Here is a 15582-nt window from a genome sequence, read left to right as displayed (position 1 = left end):
GCCGCCTTCCCTGTCTTTGGCCGGAAGTCTGCAAATATAAGTCAGTCCGCCGACCATCCAGTTATTTTCCCGGGTGGGACGTGTCTTCATGTGGCGTGGGGGGGTGTTCTTTTGCCGGGCAGCGTTACAAGGACTCGGTAAACTGTGGAGCTTCGCAGCTTAGTGAGTCAATTAGAATCAGGGCCAAAATGGGGGAGCTTTGGATAAAAACATGGTGCATTTTATCAGGGTTTTCCTTTAGGTACTGATTGGAAACTAATTAAAAGTAAAGTTTATATGTTATTATTATTGCTCATTGCATGCTAATTGCTGGATGACTAATGACTGTATACCTCTGCGGGGGCAGGAATGGAATTCTACGACAGGAGTTATTGGAGTGACACAGACATTGGGCTCGGTATACATTGTCATTGCAGAACTGATACACGCTGAGCACATCCTGCCCGGGGCCAGCAGGCGGCGTGACCGATCCCCACATCAGCAGCTGCGGTGACAACAGTGGAACGGAAGGAGAGACAGCGGGTCCGACCGGTGTAGCAGCAGCAGCACCAGTACCTCTGCCGTGTGTTCAGGAAGGATCCCTGGGGCGGCCACAGCACAACCCTGCTGCTGCAGTAATACCCTGTGCCGCCTGCTGCTGCATGCTAGAAGCCGGGGAGGAGGTGGTGGTGGAGGTGGAGCAGCCCGCGCTGGAGGTGGAGGAGGCAGTTCCCCAGCAGCAGGGTACAGTCAGGAAGACTGTATCACCTGGTGTAGCATTTCCTTTAACCTGTCACCCGCCCGCTCACCTGTGAGACTAGCTGCGGCGCGCATAGTGACCCCTCCTCCATTCCCCAGCACCGGAGCCCAGGGAGGCGCCTCTATGTATACACGGTGGGTGCATCTAGCTTCCTTCTTGTTGGCACCAGGTGTGCGGGGCATGTGGTGGTGTGTGGGGCAGGCTGGGGTACGTGGGCATGTCTATGAGGAATGGAAGCACGGGGCAGATATCACTGTGTGTAGAATGGCTGGCATTGTGAATGTCGATGTGCTGGAGGAGGGCTGAGCGGGGATAGGCTGGCAGGCGTTACATGTGGGTGGCATATGTCATGTGCAGTCTCTGCACTGTGATTGCACCCGTGCTGCTGCTATCATCTACCCCGGTGTGACGTCTGCTCTGTGTATTATGTAACAACCCGATACTGCGTTCAGCTGAGTGCGGGTGTGTGAGGGCAATGTCCCAATACAGACGCGTCTGCTGTAGTCTGTGCTTAGTAACTAATATGCGCCCTTCCAATGCACGGGGAGCAGGGTATGGGGACACTGATCTGATTCATACAGTGCATACGTTGCCCTACACAGAGGCAGCAGGTCCTCGCACTTCTGGTTTCTTCTTACTTCTGGTATTAAAAAGTGCCCCCTCCCCTCTGTCCCCGCCTGAGGGTGCTGCCGGGCCCCCGGGCAGGGAGCAGGCGAGTGGGGACTGGTGCTGTTTAGAAAGGAAGAAAAAAACAAAACAAGTTGTGTAGAATGTGTGTGTCCCCCGCCCTGTGCACAGGAAGCGGAGGGGGGTTGTTGTGGTGTCTGCCCATGGTTCTCATTTCCCCACATGAACACCTGTGTAATATTGTAACTACTGTTGTGCTCCTTGGCTGAGTAGCAGCACCAGCGAGGTCAGTCACTCTTCTGCCCACTTTTTATTTTCCCTTTTACAGTAACATCATAGTTAGCAGCTGATTTTCAATTTATTTTCACCTTTTAACAACCTCAGTTGTATTTCATTATCTGTTATAACTCATTTGACTATTCATTTTTAAGTGGTGATTCATAGTAATGGGCTCCTGTCAGAGGAATTCAGTTGCTCCAATTGGGCCCTTGTCACTTTTCAGGAGACCAAAAAAACAGCGTTTAGCCCAGACATGGGCTCTTTGCACATTTTCTTTCTACCACCTTAGTGGACTGCAAGAAGAAATATGCCTCCTGCGCCTAATGGGAATCCAAAAGAACAACAATTGAATTGACCAACGGATGAAAACATTTAGTACTAAGAAAAGCAGTTGCTTCAATAGTTGTGTTTTGGTATTTACTAAGTGCCTTACACAATCTATTCAACAGTTTATACACTTCTAAGATAAAACTTTGGCCACATTTATAAAATTATATATAACAACATGAGCACTGTCCACCTCTCGGTATTCAACAAACGGGACCGCTTACCACATCAATAGATGGATAGCGCAATATGGTCCTTATTACTGGCAAAGGCTAGCCAGCATGGGTGTAGAATCTACACTGTAGATTATTACAGTCGACCTTGCCATGTGTCTACCTTTTTCATGTAAATAATTTGACCCTGTCGATCTATTTCATGTTGACTGTTTTCATGTTAAGCTTTTGACCCTGTTGATCTTTTGGAGTAGACCTATTGACTATCTAGAAACTGTAAATCTATCAACCGAAACCAAACCAGCACAGATATTCCAGCATCAGCAAAAAGCTTGCTGGCACTGTTGGGTCACCACCAGACAAGAGTCATGGGCACATGCAAACTGGCCACCACACATGATTCGTAAGCATGACCCTGGCAGCAGTAGGCTGCAGGGAAAATACCACCAAGGTTCAGGATGTCACAGAATATCAACAGAGTAATAAGTAATGTTAAATACTAAAGGCATATTCATCAGTATCACTGTGATACTAAATACATTATGCTGCTGGAAGTTAGACTTGGTAAATGGGGCCCTATATTTTATATCATATGGGGTCGTATATCTATATCAGATCTAATGTAACTTGCATAATTTACACAGAAACAAAATAACTAACCCAGATCAAAAGCTGGGAACACCCACAAAGATTTATCTGTCCAATCTGTCTGGTGGGAACAAAAATCTTGAAATGTATGGGAGAAAATGAAAATCGATCGGTTACTCCAAACACTGGAAAATGGATAAAAATTATGGTTTAATTTGATAAGTCAAACAAGTTTAACCAATTTATCTGAATTACTATTGTTGAATTGGAGCAAATGGTTGTCTCAAATGCTACCATAGACTGACAGATTTTTGTTCCCACCAGATTGTTTGGACAGCTAAATCTATAGGTTTGTACCCAGCATTACTCTCTGCACATTACATCTGCCCTACCTGCAGTGCACATGGTTTTTCCCATTTTGAGAACAAATTTTTCCTGCGATCAGATCTGAAATAGAATATATAAACTCCACAGTTAAATCCATGGTGGATATGAGTCCCCAGTGTTCGGAATTTTATATATACACTATCGTTCAAAAGTTTGCAGTCACCCAGACAATTCTTTGTGTTTTACATGAAAACTGACTTTTATTTATCAAATGAGTTGCAAAATGAATAGAACATATAGTCAAGACATTGGCAAGGATAGAAATAACGATTTTTTGTTTAGCTGTTAATTTGTTGAGGGGTACTTGTTTCCTATCTGGGCGCCCAGGTTTTCAACGTACGGCACCGTAATGAAATCGGATCGCATCGCATCGGATTCGGTACTCGATGATGTACGATGGCATACGATGCTATCCGATCCGATCCGATTTCATTTTAAATCGGATCGCATCGCATGCGATGACGCGATCAACCCCGATTTTTACATTGGAATCAATGTTAAATGGTCCCTGAGACCCGATTTTACATTGATTTCAATGTAATAACCCCGCAAACCCACGATTTGTATAGGAACCCCCCCTGATGGTTTAAAATGCGCCTCCATTGTTAACGCCACCCCAGTATTGACGTCAACCCGAAGCGTGGCGAGCGGCGGCGGTACGCGTCCTTCGACTTTTTCATACCCCCACTATCCACGTCGGCGTGGAGTTGAGAATAGAATAGTGTGGCGAGCGCAGCGAGCCACCAAGCCCGAAGCGTGGCGAGCGGACGCGGATACCTGTGAAGCCCGCGAGGGGACACGGATACCTGTGAAGTATCCGCGTCCCCTCGCGGGGCTCGCTGGGCGCCCAGATAGGAAACAAGTACCTGTTGAGGTAATCTGAAGAAATTTCACCCCACACTTCCTGAAGCACCTCCCACAAGTTAGATTGGCACTTCTTGCGTACCATATTAGTGTTCATTCTAGCCCCCGCCAACTTTGAAAACCCATGCAGTTCCTCTTCCCTGCCTGGGGTGTCGCTGTCTGGTGCAGTGCTTCTACCAGTGTGGTCTGTATATAAGCACTGATATGCAAACCAGACCTGTGCTAGAAACAGCACAGCAGACAGCGACACCCCAGGCAGGGAAGAGGAACTGCATGGGTTTTCAAAGTTGGCGGGTGCTAGAATGAACACTACATATGGTCAGGCTGCTCACACAACAGCTCAATCTGATGACTGCGCTGTCCAATCCATTACAGACAGAATACCAGCTGCCTGCTTCTTCCCTAAATAGTTCTTGCATAATTTGGAGGTGGGCTTTGAGTCATTGTCCTGTTGGAGGAGGAAATTGGCTCCAATCAAGCACTGTCACACAGGGTATGGCATGGCGTTGTATAATGGAATGATAGCCTTCCTTTTTAAATCCCTTTTACCTTGTACAAATCTCCCACTTTACCAGCACCAAAGCAGCCCCAGACCATCACATTACCTCCACCATGCTTGACAGATGGCATTAGCCACTCTTCCAGCATCTTTTCTGTATCTTGCAAATGTTCTTCTGTGTGATTCAAACTTCGATTTGACTTTCTGACTAAATACTTCTTAGATGGACAAAACCATGTGCACTGCAGGGGGGCAGATGTAACTTGTGCAGAGAGAATTAGATTTGGGTGGGGTTTTACTTCAAAGTGAGATCTATATTGTAGTGTAAAAATAAAGCAGCCAGTATTTACCCTGCACAGAAACAAAATAACTCACCCAAATCTAATTCTCTCTGCACATTTTACATCTGCCCCCTGCATTGCACATGGTTTTGTCCATCTAAGAAGGATTTTTACAGAGAGAGTGAACTAGAATAAGGCCCTGAAGCTGTTGTTTTGTGGGTACCATTTAATGATGCTGCCAGTTGACCTGTGAGGTGTCTATTTTTCCTCAAACTAGAGACTCTACTGTACTACTTGCTCAGTTGTGCATTGGTGCCTCCCACTTCTTCTACTCTGGTTAGAGCCTGTTTGTGCTGTTCTCTGAAGGGAGTAGTACACATCATGTAGGAAATGTGCAGTTTTTTTTTTGGCAATTTCTCGCATGGAATAGCTTTCATTTTGAAGAACAAGAATAGACTGAGTTTCACATGAAAGTTCTCTTTTTCTGGCGATTTTGACAGTATAATTGAACACACAAATGTGATTCTCCAGATACTCAACTAACTCAAAGGAAGGCCAGTTTTATAGCACCTCTAACAAGCAAACCCATTTTCAGCTGTACTAACATAATTGCACAAGGGTTTTCTAATCATCCATTAGTCTTCTAACGCGATTACAAAATACAATGTACCATTAAAACACTGAAGTGATGTTTGCTGGAAATGGGCCTCTATACACCTATGTAGATATTCCTTTAAAAAACAGACCTTTGCAGCGAGTATAGTCATTTACCACATTAACAATGTATAGAGTGTATTTCTGATTAATTTAATGTTATTTAATGTTATCTGCTCTAGCCCTCCAGAACCCGGCGATTGTGCAGTGAATCCTAAACAGGATTCATTGCACATCGCAAAACTAATTATTGAATACCTGAGTGTGTGCCTCAGTTGTATATTGCTGTGATGGCATAGAACTGCAGGCAGTCGTTTAGAAATGTGAAGGGGTGAGTGAGGTTTATATGAATAGTTTACAGGAAAAATGGTATCAGACATGCAAAAAGGCATATGTAGCTATACAAAAGGGGAGATTCCCGTGTTATTTATCTTCCTCAAAACGTCATGACTCATAGGTTGTGCAGACAGAATGTGGGTGATCTCTTCCTCTCCGGCCTAGTGAAGGGAACATTAGTGAAACATGCATCTATGTAGAAGGTACATACAGCATACTGTAGATAAGTTTTGGCAACGCACATGCATGTGTCAGGAATTTAGGCATGATCGGTGAATTGGTGAAAATGAAGACATTTGGGCCAAAATGTTATTGCCTTATTTATTGTCCAGATTTCACTGTAAGTTTCTGCACTGTGTTGTCTGACAGTGTCTCTTGATTTGAGAAGCAATCTCGGCAATCCTTTATTAAAATACACATGACCTTTCTGAAGGTTAGTAAAAGTTACCTCTTTTGATGCTTCCTGTTTTCTTCCTCTTGATGGAAATTGATCATAAGGCAGAGGGCCGTACGATTTCAAGTTTTTAAAAGCATTTTTACTTGCAAAGTTTTCTGATGAATGTGGACATTCCATGTCATTAACAAATGTTTGACTTCTGTTCATAGCCTGTTTGATTTTGCTTGGTCTAAGTACTCTTGAAGGATTTGTCCTTGCCACCTTCATCTATCTGATGAATTATGTCTATACAAAACTAATCAATTTTGTAGGTTTGTTAACCTTTTGATTCTACCAACTAGCTCACCGGTGGCCAAACAGTCTGAGGCAAAGAGCCTAAAAATATCTGTAGTTCATCTGAAGAGCCGATAGATACACAGCTGCAAAAATGAGGCATGGCCTAACTAGTACAAGGCTATTCCCCATTTTCGTGCACATAAAATCTGAATCAAGCCAGATCTGCATAAAATACACTGAGAGCCAGATCAGCAAAAAGGGGGTTGCTTAGACCTGATCACTGCTGTGCTCCACAGTGGCTACTTATCGAACGACTGCTCATCCATATGACTCTTAGCGTGCCAGGCCATTATGTGGCAAAAAATCAAACATATTTTCTCTGACATGCAGCAGGGGCCACTGGGATCACATCGGGTATTAGAGCTGGGAATGCCGGGAGCAAGGCACAACTGAAATTAATTAGGGAAGACTAGCTCCTCCCCTCTAAGACCCATCAGCCCCCAGTGAGAAAATTGTGCTGAGGGAGCAAGGTCACAGTTTTCACTGCTCTTGCTTTTGTACAACATTGTTGCAATTGCTCCAGGTTCCCTTCCCAGCCTCCTTGAAAGGTGTGGGTCCGGGTTCCCTGCGCCCCTGGTTTACCAGGCTTCCCGGTCAGGACCTCCTGAAGGTGCCTGCCCGGTGTTCCGTGCTCCTGCTGTCCCTAGCTAAAGGGCTCGCCAGCCACGACGTTTGGGTCTCTGAGGTGAGTGTTATCTCTTATCTACTGCTTCCCTGCTTCCCTGGCTCTGCCGCGCTGTAGCGCGGTGCACCTGCTTAAGCGCCACCATTAATACGCCGGGTGAGACACGCTGTGTCCCAGCGCTCCGGCGTGTAGCTGCAGGAGTCTGCGGGGACGCCGGCTGTGTCTGATTAGCCGGCTACGGCAGCGCAATAGGGCTGCTGCGAGGCTTCAGTGGCGGCAAGTTCTGAGGGAGAGGGGAGCAGAGTATGCACAGAGGCGGGCATGGCGCGGCCCGACTTTTAACACACACACACGCTGATTTTAACAACGCGGTTTTCTCTTTCAATGGTCCTGGTGACACAGCTCAACACTGGGATGTAGGAGGGTCCGAAGGAGCCAGGCACCTATCCTAAAGCTTTAGAGGGTAGGCTCCTCCCCTACTGCATCCCTGGACTCTTCAGTTCGTGTTAGGTGCCCACTGGAGTGGGTGCTATTCTAAAGGGCTGCGGGAGCAGCCGAAGAGTTAGAGTAGTTAGGGAATTTTTATTGTTTTATTAACTTTCACCCTAGCTAGGTAGGCACAGTGTGAGGATTCTCATAGTGAATCCTCACACTGCTAGCGCAGCAGGAGCTGACAGAATCGCGTCCTGTCAGCTCACTGTGCACAGGGGAGACGCTGTCTGGTCTCCCTGTGCAGCGCTTACAGCCTCTATTAAGAGGCTGCCTGGGCTCCGGAGTACCCTGAAACCGGCTCCACGTTTAGGTGGGGATCATGGGGGACAGGCGCTCCGTGATGGCGGCGGCCATTTTATGCGGAGCTTACACGCTGAGCTCCTATATGAGAGGACAGCAGCGTTGTGACAGGCATGTTCCAAGTGGTCCCCAGTCGAGGGGGAGACACTGGAACTAGGAAATCCTACCTAGGGAGCGGCTGACTGGGGGTGGTTGGCGCCAAAAGTCACGGACCCCGCAGCAGCAGGGACTTTTGGTCTCTTCCCTCACTCTGACTTTGGCGCCTTTCAGAACGCTTGCAGCGGAGCTGAGCTGGCTTACTGATCCTGGCAGAGTGACTTGGATTTCCTGGGCATCGTTTCCCCGCAGTTGAAACCAACAGACAGCTAAGTGATTGGGTGCATTGACTCTGTATAAACGCTGGTACATTGTTTGCACTGTATATATTTATATATTTTCACTTGCATCATGTCTGAGCATCAGGCTGTGGTTTTGGGGGAGGGAGCCCTTAGTGCACTGAGCGCGTGCAATGTTTGCACACAAAAGTTTGTCCCTGAGCAGATGGCCAAGGGGGGCTTATGTATTACTTGCGCTGATGTGAGACCCATGGGCAGTGAACCCCATAGGGCAGAGCAGATTGAACCCGCGTGGGCCAGGGCCCTAGGCAGGTCAGTAAACGCTTTGGTGCAGCTTCTGGACAGGCAGAGTGATGTGTTGGTAGAATCACAGAGACCTATGCCATCATCTCAGCAGTCTTCTGGCTCCTTGCCTCTTACCCAGGCAGATCCTGCTCTTATTCAGGTGATGCAGGATACTGCTAAGGGGATCAACAGGTTCAGTGAAATACTGGACAAAATAGATGTTGATGTTACAGGGACTCCTAAAAGGTCTTATGCTATGCCTCCTGTGGTAGATGAGGAGGAGGGAGCGTATACTGACACCCCCTGGGATCAGGGTGATGATTTTGAAGAGACCTCTTCTGCTGGTATAGAGGATCTTATTGTAGCTGTGAAACAGGCTTTAAAACTGTCTGTGGAGGATAAGACTCCTGTTAAAGGTGTTTTTAAGCGACAGCGGAAGGAGGCTGTTACTTTTCCTTCAGATGAGGGGTTGCAGGAATTGTTGGAAGGGGCTTGGAAAACCCCGGATAAGAGGCTACAGATGCCTAAGAGATTCCTTAGTCTGTACCCCATGCCAGAGTCTCATGCGGAGCTCTGGGAAAAGGTGCCTGTTGTGGATGCTTCAGTGGCACGTTTATCCAAAGCTACGGTTTTGCCAGTACAGGGCGGTGCAGCTTTTAAAGATTCTGTGGATAAAAAGCTGGAGGGAAACCTCAAGGCTATTTTTGAAGGGGTGGGATTTACTCTACGGCCCCTTATTGCTTCAGCCCGGGTCTCTAAGGCCATGATAGAATGGGCGAGTGAATTATGCACCATGCTGCAGGCTGACCCTGGTGCTTTGCTTCTAGCAGAAAAAAATTAAAGCTGCTGCAGAGTATGCAGTGGAAGCAGAGGAGGAAGCTCTTAAAATGGCGACCAGAGTGTCCACAGTCTCCATTAATGCCAGGAGAGTGCTCTGGCTTAAGGCCTGGGAAGCGGACAATGAGTCTAAGAAGGCCCTAGAGATGTTAGCTTTCAAGGGAAAGTTACTTTTTGGTACTGAATTAGAGGAGATTATAAAACAAGCCACGGGCGGCAAGAGTACATTTCTGCCGGCTCCCTCAGCAAAGCAGACGTCCAGATTCTATGCTTTTAGGCCGTCCTTTCGGCCCTCCCCTAGAGGTGGTGCGTCCTTTCGAGGACAGTCTTTCAGGGGAAAGTTTCAGTCCTCTAGGGGCAAGACACAAAAGTCCAAGTTTGGCTCTTTTCACAAGAAGCCTGCCTCCAAAGGAGAGGACAAACCCTCCGCATGACTGTCAGGGGATGTGCCCGACAGGGATAAAGGTGGGGGGGCGTCTCACACCGCTCCTTCGCACAGCTCTTATGAGAGCGGCTCATTCCCTTTTGGAAAAAGGGGTGGTTACTCCGGTTCCCAGGGCAGAGTGGAAGAAAGGCTTTTACTCCACGCTGTTCCTGGTGCCCAAACCAGACGGGTCTTTCAGACCAATACTAAATTTGAAATCCCTAAATGTTCATCTATGGGTAGACCATTTCAAAATGGAGTCCTTATGGTCAGTACTCCTGAGTTTGGACCAGGGAGAATTTTTGGCGTCCATGGATGTCCAGGACGCATATCTGCACGTTCCTATACACCCGAAACATCAGACCCTGTTGAGGTTTGCTATAGGAGACCTGCATTTACAATTCCGGGCGTTACCCTTTGGGCTGGCAACCGCACCAAGGGTTTTCACCAAAATAATGTCAGTAATGGCGGCGGTGTTGAGACTCAGGGGAATCACAGTAATACCCTATTTGGACGATCTCCTGTTCAAAGCAGAGTCAGCAGCCATGCTTCAGAGTCACTTGGCAGAGGCCATCAGTGTTTTACAAGCTCACGGCTGGATTTTAAATTTGCAAAAATCTCAGTTGATACCATCACAGAGGCTCCAATTCTTGGGGGTTATACTAGATACCCATCTCCACCGGGTATTTCTCCCGGAGGTAAAGGCCAGGGACTTGGTCACCTTAGTCCAGGAGATTCTCAGGGCGCGGAGCATCTCAGTGTGGAGGTGTCTCAAGCTCCTGGGGAAAATGGTGGCGTCATTCGAGACGCTTCATTATGCCAGGTTCCATTCTCGGGTGTTCCAATGGAACATTTTGTCAGCATGGTCAGGGAACACTCAGACCATGAAGTCGGAGATGATAGTGTTGTCTTCGGACACTCGAGATTCCTTGAAATGGTGGACAGATGTGAATTCCCTTCAGTGGGGCCGGTCATTACAGACCTGGGACTGGTTGGTAGTAACTACCGACGCCAGCCTAAGGGGCTGGGGGGCAGTAGTCCTGGATCTCAGGCTGCAGGGCCGACAGAAGAATCAGTATTACCAATAAACATCTTGGAGCTGAGAGCCGTCTGGAAAGTGATTTCCTTGGCGGGAGACAGGTTACGGAACCTCCCTTTGAGGATTCAGACAGACAATGCCACAGCTGTGGCGTATCTGAATCACCAGGGAGGTACACGCAGCAAATTGGCCATGTGGGAGGTGTCCAGAATCTTCCTATGGGCGGAACAAAATGTTCCAGCTGTATCGGCTATATTCATTCCAGGAGTAGAGAATATAGAAGCCGACTTCCTGAGCAGGGAGGAGCTCAAGGAAGGGGAATGGAGCCTACACCCTCAGGTGTTTCAACAGATCACTTTGAAGTGGGGAACTCCGGATGTGGACCTGATGGCATCCAGGTTCAATCGTCAAGTGCCCAGGTTCTATTCCAGAACGAGGGATCCACTAGCGGAGGCAGTGGATGCCATGACTACTCAATGGCAGTGAGATCTTCTTTATGCATTCCCTCCAGTACCAATGTTAGCGAGACTTTTGAAGAGAATACAGGACCAGAAGGTTCCGGTGATCCTTGTGGCCCCAGATTGGCCAAGGAGGTCCTGGTACTCGAGACTTCAGAGGTTGTCTGTGGACTCATGGCGTCTACCTCTGAGACCAGATCTGCTAAGACAAGGCCCATTCAATCACCTGGATTCCGATTGATTGATTTTGACGGCCTGGCTATTGAAGCCGCCATTTTGAAAAGGAAAGGGTTTTCTGATGCAGTAGTGCAGACTATGATAAAAGCCAGGAAAGCTGTATCATCGGCAAATTATTATAGAGTCTGGAAGACTTACATTAGATGGTGTGAGAGGCGAAAGGCTCACACATCTCACTTCAAGTTAGCAAGAATGTTGGAATTCTTACAAGATGGTTTTTCATCGGGCCTAAGCCTTCAGTCATTGAAGGTGCAGATTTCGGCCTTGTCCATCTACTTTCAAAAAAGGATAGCCATTTTGCCGGAAATTCAAACCTTTTTACAAGGGGTATCCAGGTTGAAACCCCCATACAAGCAACCAGTAGCGCCTTGGGATCTGTCACTGGTTTTGGATTGCCTTCAGAAGGCACCATTTGAACCTTTAAGGTCGGCGGACTTTAAGTTTCTCACGTGGAAGCTAGTGTTTTTGTTGGCAGTAGCATCTGTCAGAGTTGGGAGCTTTGTCATGCAAATCTCCCTTCTTAATTTTTCATGATGACAGGGCTGTTTTGAGAACAGTACCTCAGTTTTTACCAAAGGTAGTTTCTGCCTTTCATTTAAATCAGGAGATAGTTCTACCTGTGTTTCAACCCCCAGAGGGTTCTAAGAAAAGGGACAAGTTGAAGACTTTGGATGTTGTGCGTGCTTTACGCATCTATGTGGACAGAGTAAAGAGTGTCAGAAAGACTGACACATTATTGGTATTGTATGACATACACAAAATTGGTTGGCCTGCATCTAAGCAGACTATTGCTAGGTGGTTGCGATCTGTGATAGCCTTTGCATACACCAAAGTGGGTAGGCCTGTACCGGCCAGAATTAATGCGCATACCACCAGGTCAGTTGCCACCTCTTGGGCGGTTCGACATGGGGCCACAGCTGAGCAGGTTTGCAGAGCTGCCACTTGGTCATCTGTTCACACCTTTGCCAAATTCCATAGATTCCATGAGTTCTCGTCGGAGGACGCATCATTCGGGCGAGCAGTGCTGAGAGCTGCAGACCTGAGCGTACCCTCCCAAAGGACCGGCTCTGGAACGTCCCAGTGTTGAGCTGTGTCACCAGGACCATTGAAAGAGAAAAAGGGATTTTTGTAAGAACTTACCGTTCAAAGCCCTTTCTCTGATATGGTCCTGGTGACACAGCGATCCCTCCCTTACGCTCAGTAAGTATGCCAGAAGTTCATGATGTTCATGTTAAAATGGTTAAAAGTTAACAGTTTCTGTTATAAAATGTGCATATAATATGTGCAGGCGTTTGTACTGAGTTAATGTATTCCAGTGGCTTTGAAAGATTGAACTGAAGAGTCCAGGGATGCAGTAGGGGAGGAGCCTACCCTCTAAAGCTTTAGGATAGGTGCCTGGCTCCTTCGGACCCTCCTACATCCCAGTGTTGAGCTGTGTCACCAGGACCATATCAGAGAAAGGGATTCGAACGGTAAGTTCTTACAAAAATCCCTTTTTCCTTCTTAGGTTTCTGCGTCCAGCGTCTTCTGTAAGCCTTGCTGCAGCAGGCACAGAAGGTTTTTGTTTCACACACGGCTTATTCTCCTCTAGGACTCGCAGCCCCTGAGGTTTGGTCCTACTGCTCTGTGTGTGTGGGTGTGTGTGTGTGTGTGTGTGTGTGTGGAAGGAGATTTTTTCTGGGAAGGCTTCTGTCCTTTTCAGCTACCATGACGGGCAGGTCCAAGGCTTCCCAAAAAGCCTATACTTGCACCTCTTGTTCAGCTAAGTTTGCGCAGTATTCAGCAGAGGGTAAGGCTACTGTTTGCCAGGCCTGTTCTGATGATATGTCTACATCCGCCATAGTGGAAGCTCCCACTCCGCAGTGGGCCTCTGTCCTGGTGGGCACTATGTCCAAGTTGTCGGCAGAACTGGCGGAGTCCCGCAGAGCGGAACCTGCCTGGGTTTCTACGTTAGCTAAATCTGTGGATGCTTTAGCTGGGTCCATGAATAGGCCCCAGAGACCGACGTCCTCAGGTCAGAAGCGCCCTTTTCAAATTCTTTTGCAGGATGACTCTGAGGAGGAACCCGAACCATTTGAAGAAATGGATGCGGGGGAGTGGGAGGAGGTACAGGATGCTCTTCCAGAGGCGGAGCCGACTCCAGGAGGGATTGAAGCCCTTATTTTGGCAGTAAAGGAGGTGCTTAAGCTGCCGGAGGATCCTCTTCCTGAACCTCAGGATTTGGACCTTTTCGGCGTCTCTCGGAAGGCTTCGGTTGTGTTTCCTTTCCCTAACCAGGAACAGCTTTTGGCGGCTTGGCAACATCCGGATAAACGGTTTCAAATTCCTAGGCGGTTTCCGTCGTTGTATCCGTTTGAACAGGCGGCCCTCAGTAAATGGGAGACACCTCCGCCGGTGGACACATCTGTGTCTAGGTTGTCTAAAAAGACTACTTTGCCTGTCCCTGGGGCTTCTTCTTTGAAGGACCCTTCGGATCGGAAGATGGGGGCGATGCTCAAGACCATTTACACTGCAGCAGGAGCCCAGCTTAGACCAGCCATTGTGTCAGCATGGGTGAATAAAGCCAACGTCAAGTGGGCAGAGAAGATTATTGAGGGTCTGGACTCGGGGTCCTCGTTGGAGGAGCTGCGCCACTTGGCGGAGCATATTAAGGAATCCGCCTCATTTTTAGGTGATGCAGCCAAGGACATTTCCTTGGTATCGGCACGGATCTCCGCAAACGCCGTTTCAGCTAGACGAGCCTTGTGGCTTCGTTCGTGGCAGGCGGATGCGGAATCTAAGAGGGCCGTGGAGGGCCTCCCTTTCACTGGAGATATCCTTTTCGGACCCGAATTGGATAGGTGGATTTCTCAGGCCACTGGAGGTAAGTCAACATTCCTGCCTTCGTCGGTGCCTCCACCTAGGCGTCAATTTACAGGTCCGGCTTTTCAGTCCTTTCGGCCTCAACGTTCCTTTCGTGGCAGAGGAAGAGGTTTTCAGCCTTCCAGAGGTTCCAGAGCCAGGGCACGTCCTCAGGCCGTCCCCAGAGTCCAGGAGCCCAAGCCGGCCCAGAAGCCAGTGGCATGACGGTTTGCCAGCTTCCTTAGGCGATTCCCCTGTGGGAGCTCGCCTTTGGAATTCAGAACCCAATGGTTCTCCCTCTCGGAGGATCCTTGGGTTCGCAGACTGGTGTCGGAGGGATATCGGATTCAGTTCGACACACCTCCTCCCAGGCGTTATTTCACCACGGCGCTCCCGGTTTCTGCGGACAAGAGGTCCGGCCTTCTTCTAGCAATTCAGACTTTGCTGGAATCGCAGGTTATCATTCCGGTCCCGTTCTCAGAAAGGAACACAGGATTTTATTCCAACCTATTTGTGGTCCCCAAGCCGGATGGGTCAATGCGGCCCATATTGAATCTCAAGTCCCTCAATCTACTGGTGACCTACCAACCGTTCAAAATGGAATCAATTCATTCGGTAATTGCTTCCATGGAGCCAGGGGAATACATGATATCGTTGGATATCAAGGATGCTTATTTGCATATCCCCATTTTGAAGTCTCACCAGGCCTTTCTGCGATTCGCCATCGGTCGGGACCATTTTCAATTCAGGGCTCTCCCGTTTGGCCTATCGTCAGCCCCCAGGGTCTTTACCAAGACTTTGTCGGTGGCTATGGCATCTCTCAGGAGCCGCGGGCTGACGATAATTCCATATTTGGACGATCTCCTCATCAAGGCCCCGTCACCAACGTTGTTGGAGTCGCACGCCAGGTTGGCGATTCAGACGCTCACCAGTCTGGGATGGGTCATGAACTTCAAGAAGTCCTCTCTGGTTCCCACCCAAAGGATTCTATTCTTAGGTCTTTGGCTGGATACAGAAGCGCAGAGGGTGTTCTTACCGGAGGACAAGATCCAGGCGCTGCAGCTTTTAACACAGAAGGTTCTACTTCCCCAGAGGGTCAGCCTTCATCTTTGTGTACAGCTCTTGGGGAAGATGGTGGCTGCATACCTGGCATTGACGTGGGGACGATTCCATTCAAGGCGGTTTCAACTCGATCTTCTCAGGAAAGGTGCGGGGTCTCATC

At 48.2% G+C, this 15582-nt stretch overlaps 1 protein-coding gene across 2 annotated transcripts in view; it reads left to right on the top strand.

The window, feature by feature from the left end:
* Window positions 1-544: 544 nt before the first annotated feature.
* MBP (myelin basic protein) overlaps window positions 545-15582 on the top strand; it is a 182661-nt gene continuing 167623 nt past the window's right edge. Inside the window, exon 1 of one of the 2 annotated variants that reach the window (XM_083187763.1) lies at window positions 545-873. The gene's annotated coding sequence lies outside the window, so the exon portion shown is untranslated. The remainder of the gene's footprint in view (window positions 874-15582) is intronic. The other variant, XM_083187762.1, reaches the window with a different exon arrangement.

The sequence above is a fragment of the Crinia signifera genome, chromosome 5 (assembly GCF_055691185.1).
Source record: "Crinia signifera chromosome 5, ASM5569118v1, whole genome shotgun sequence".
NCBI lineage: Eukaryota > Metazoa > Chordata > Amphibia > Anura > Myobatrachidae > Crinia > Crinia signifera.
This window is presented reverse-complemented; position numbering and strand designations above follow the sequence as displayed.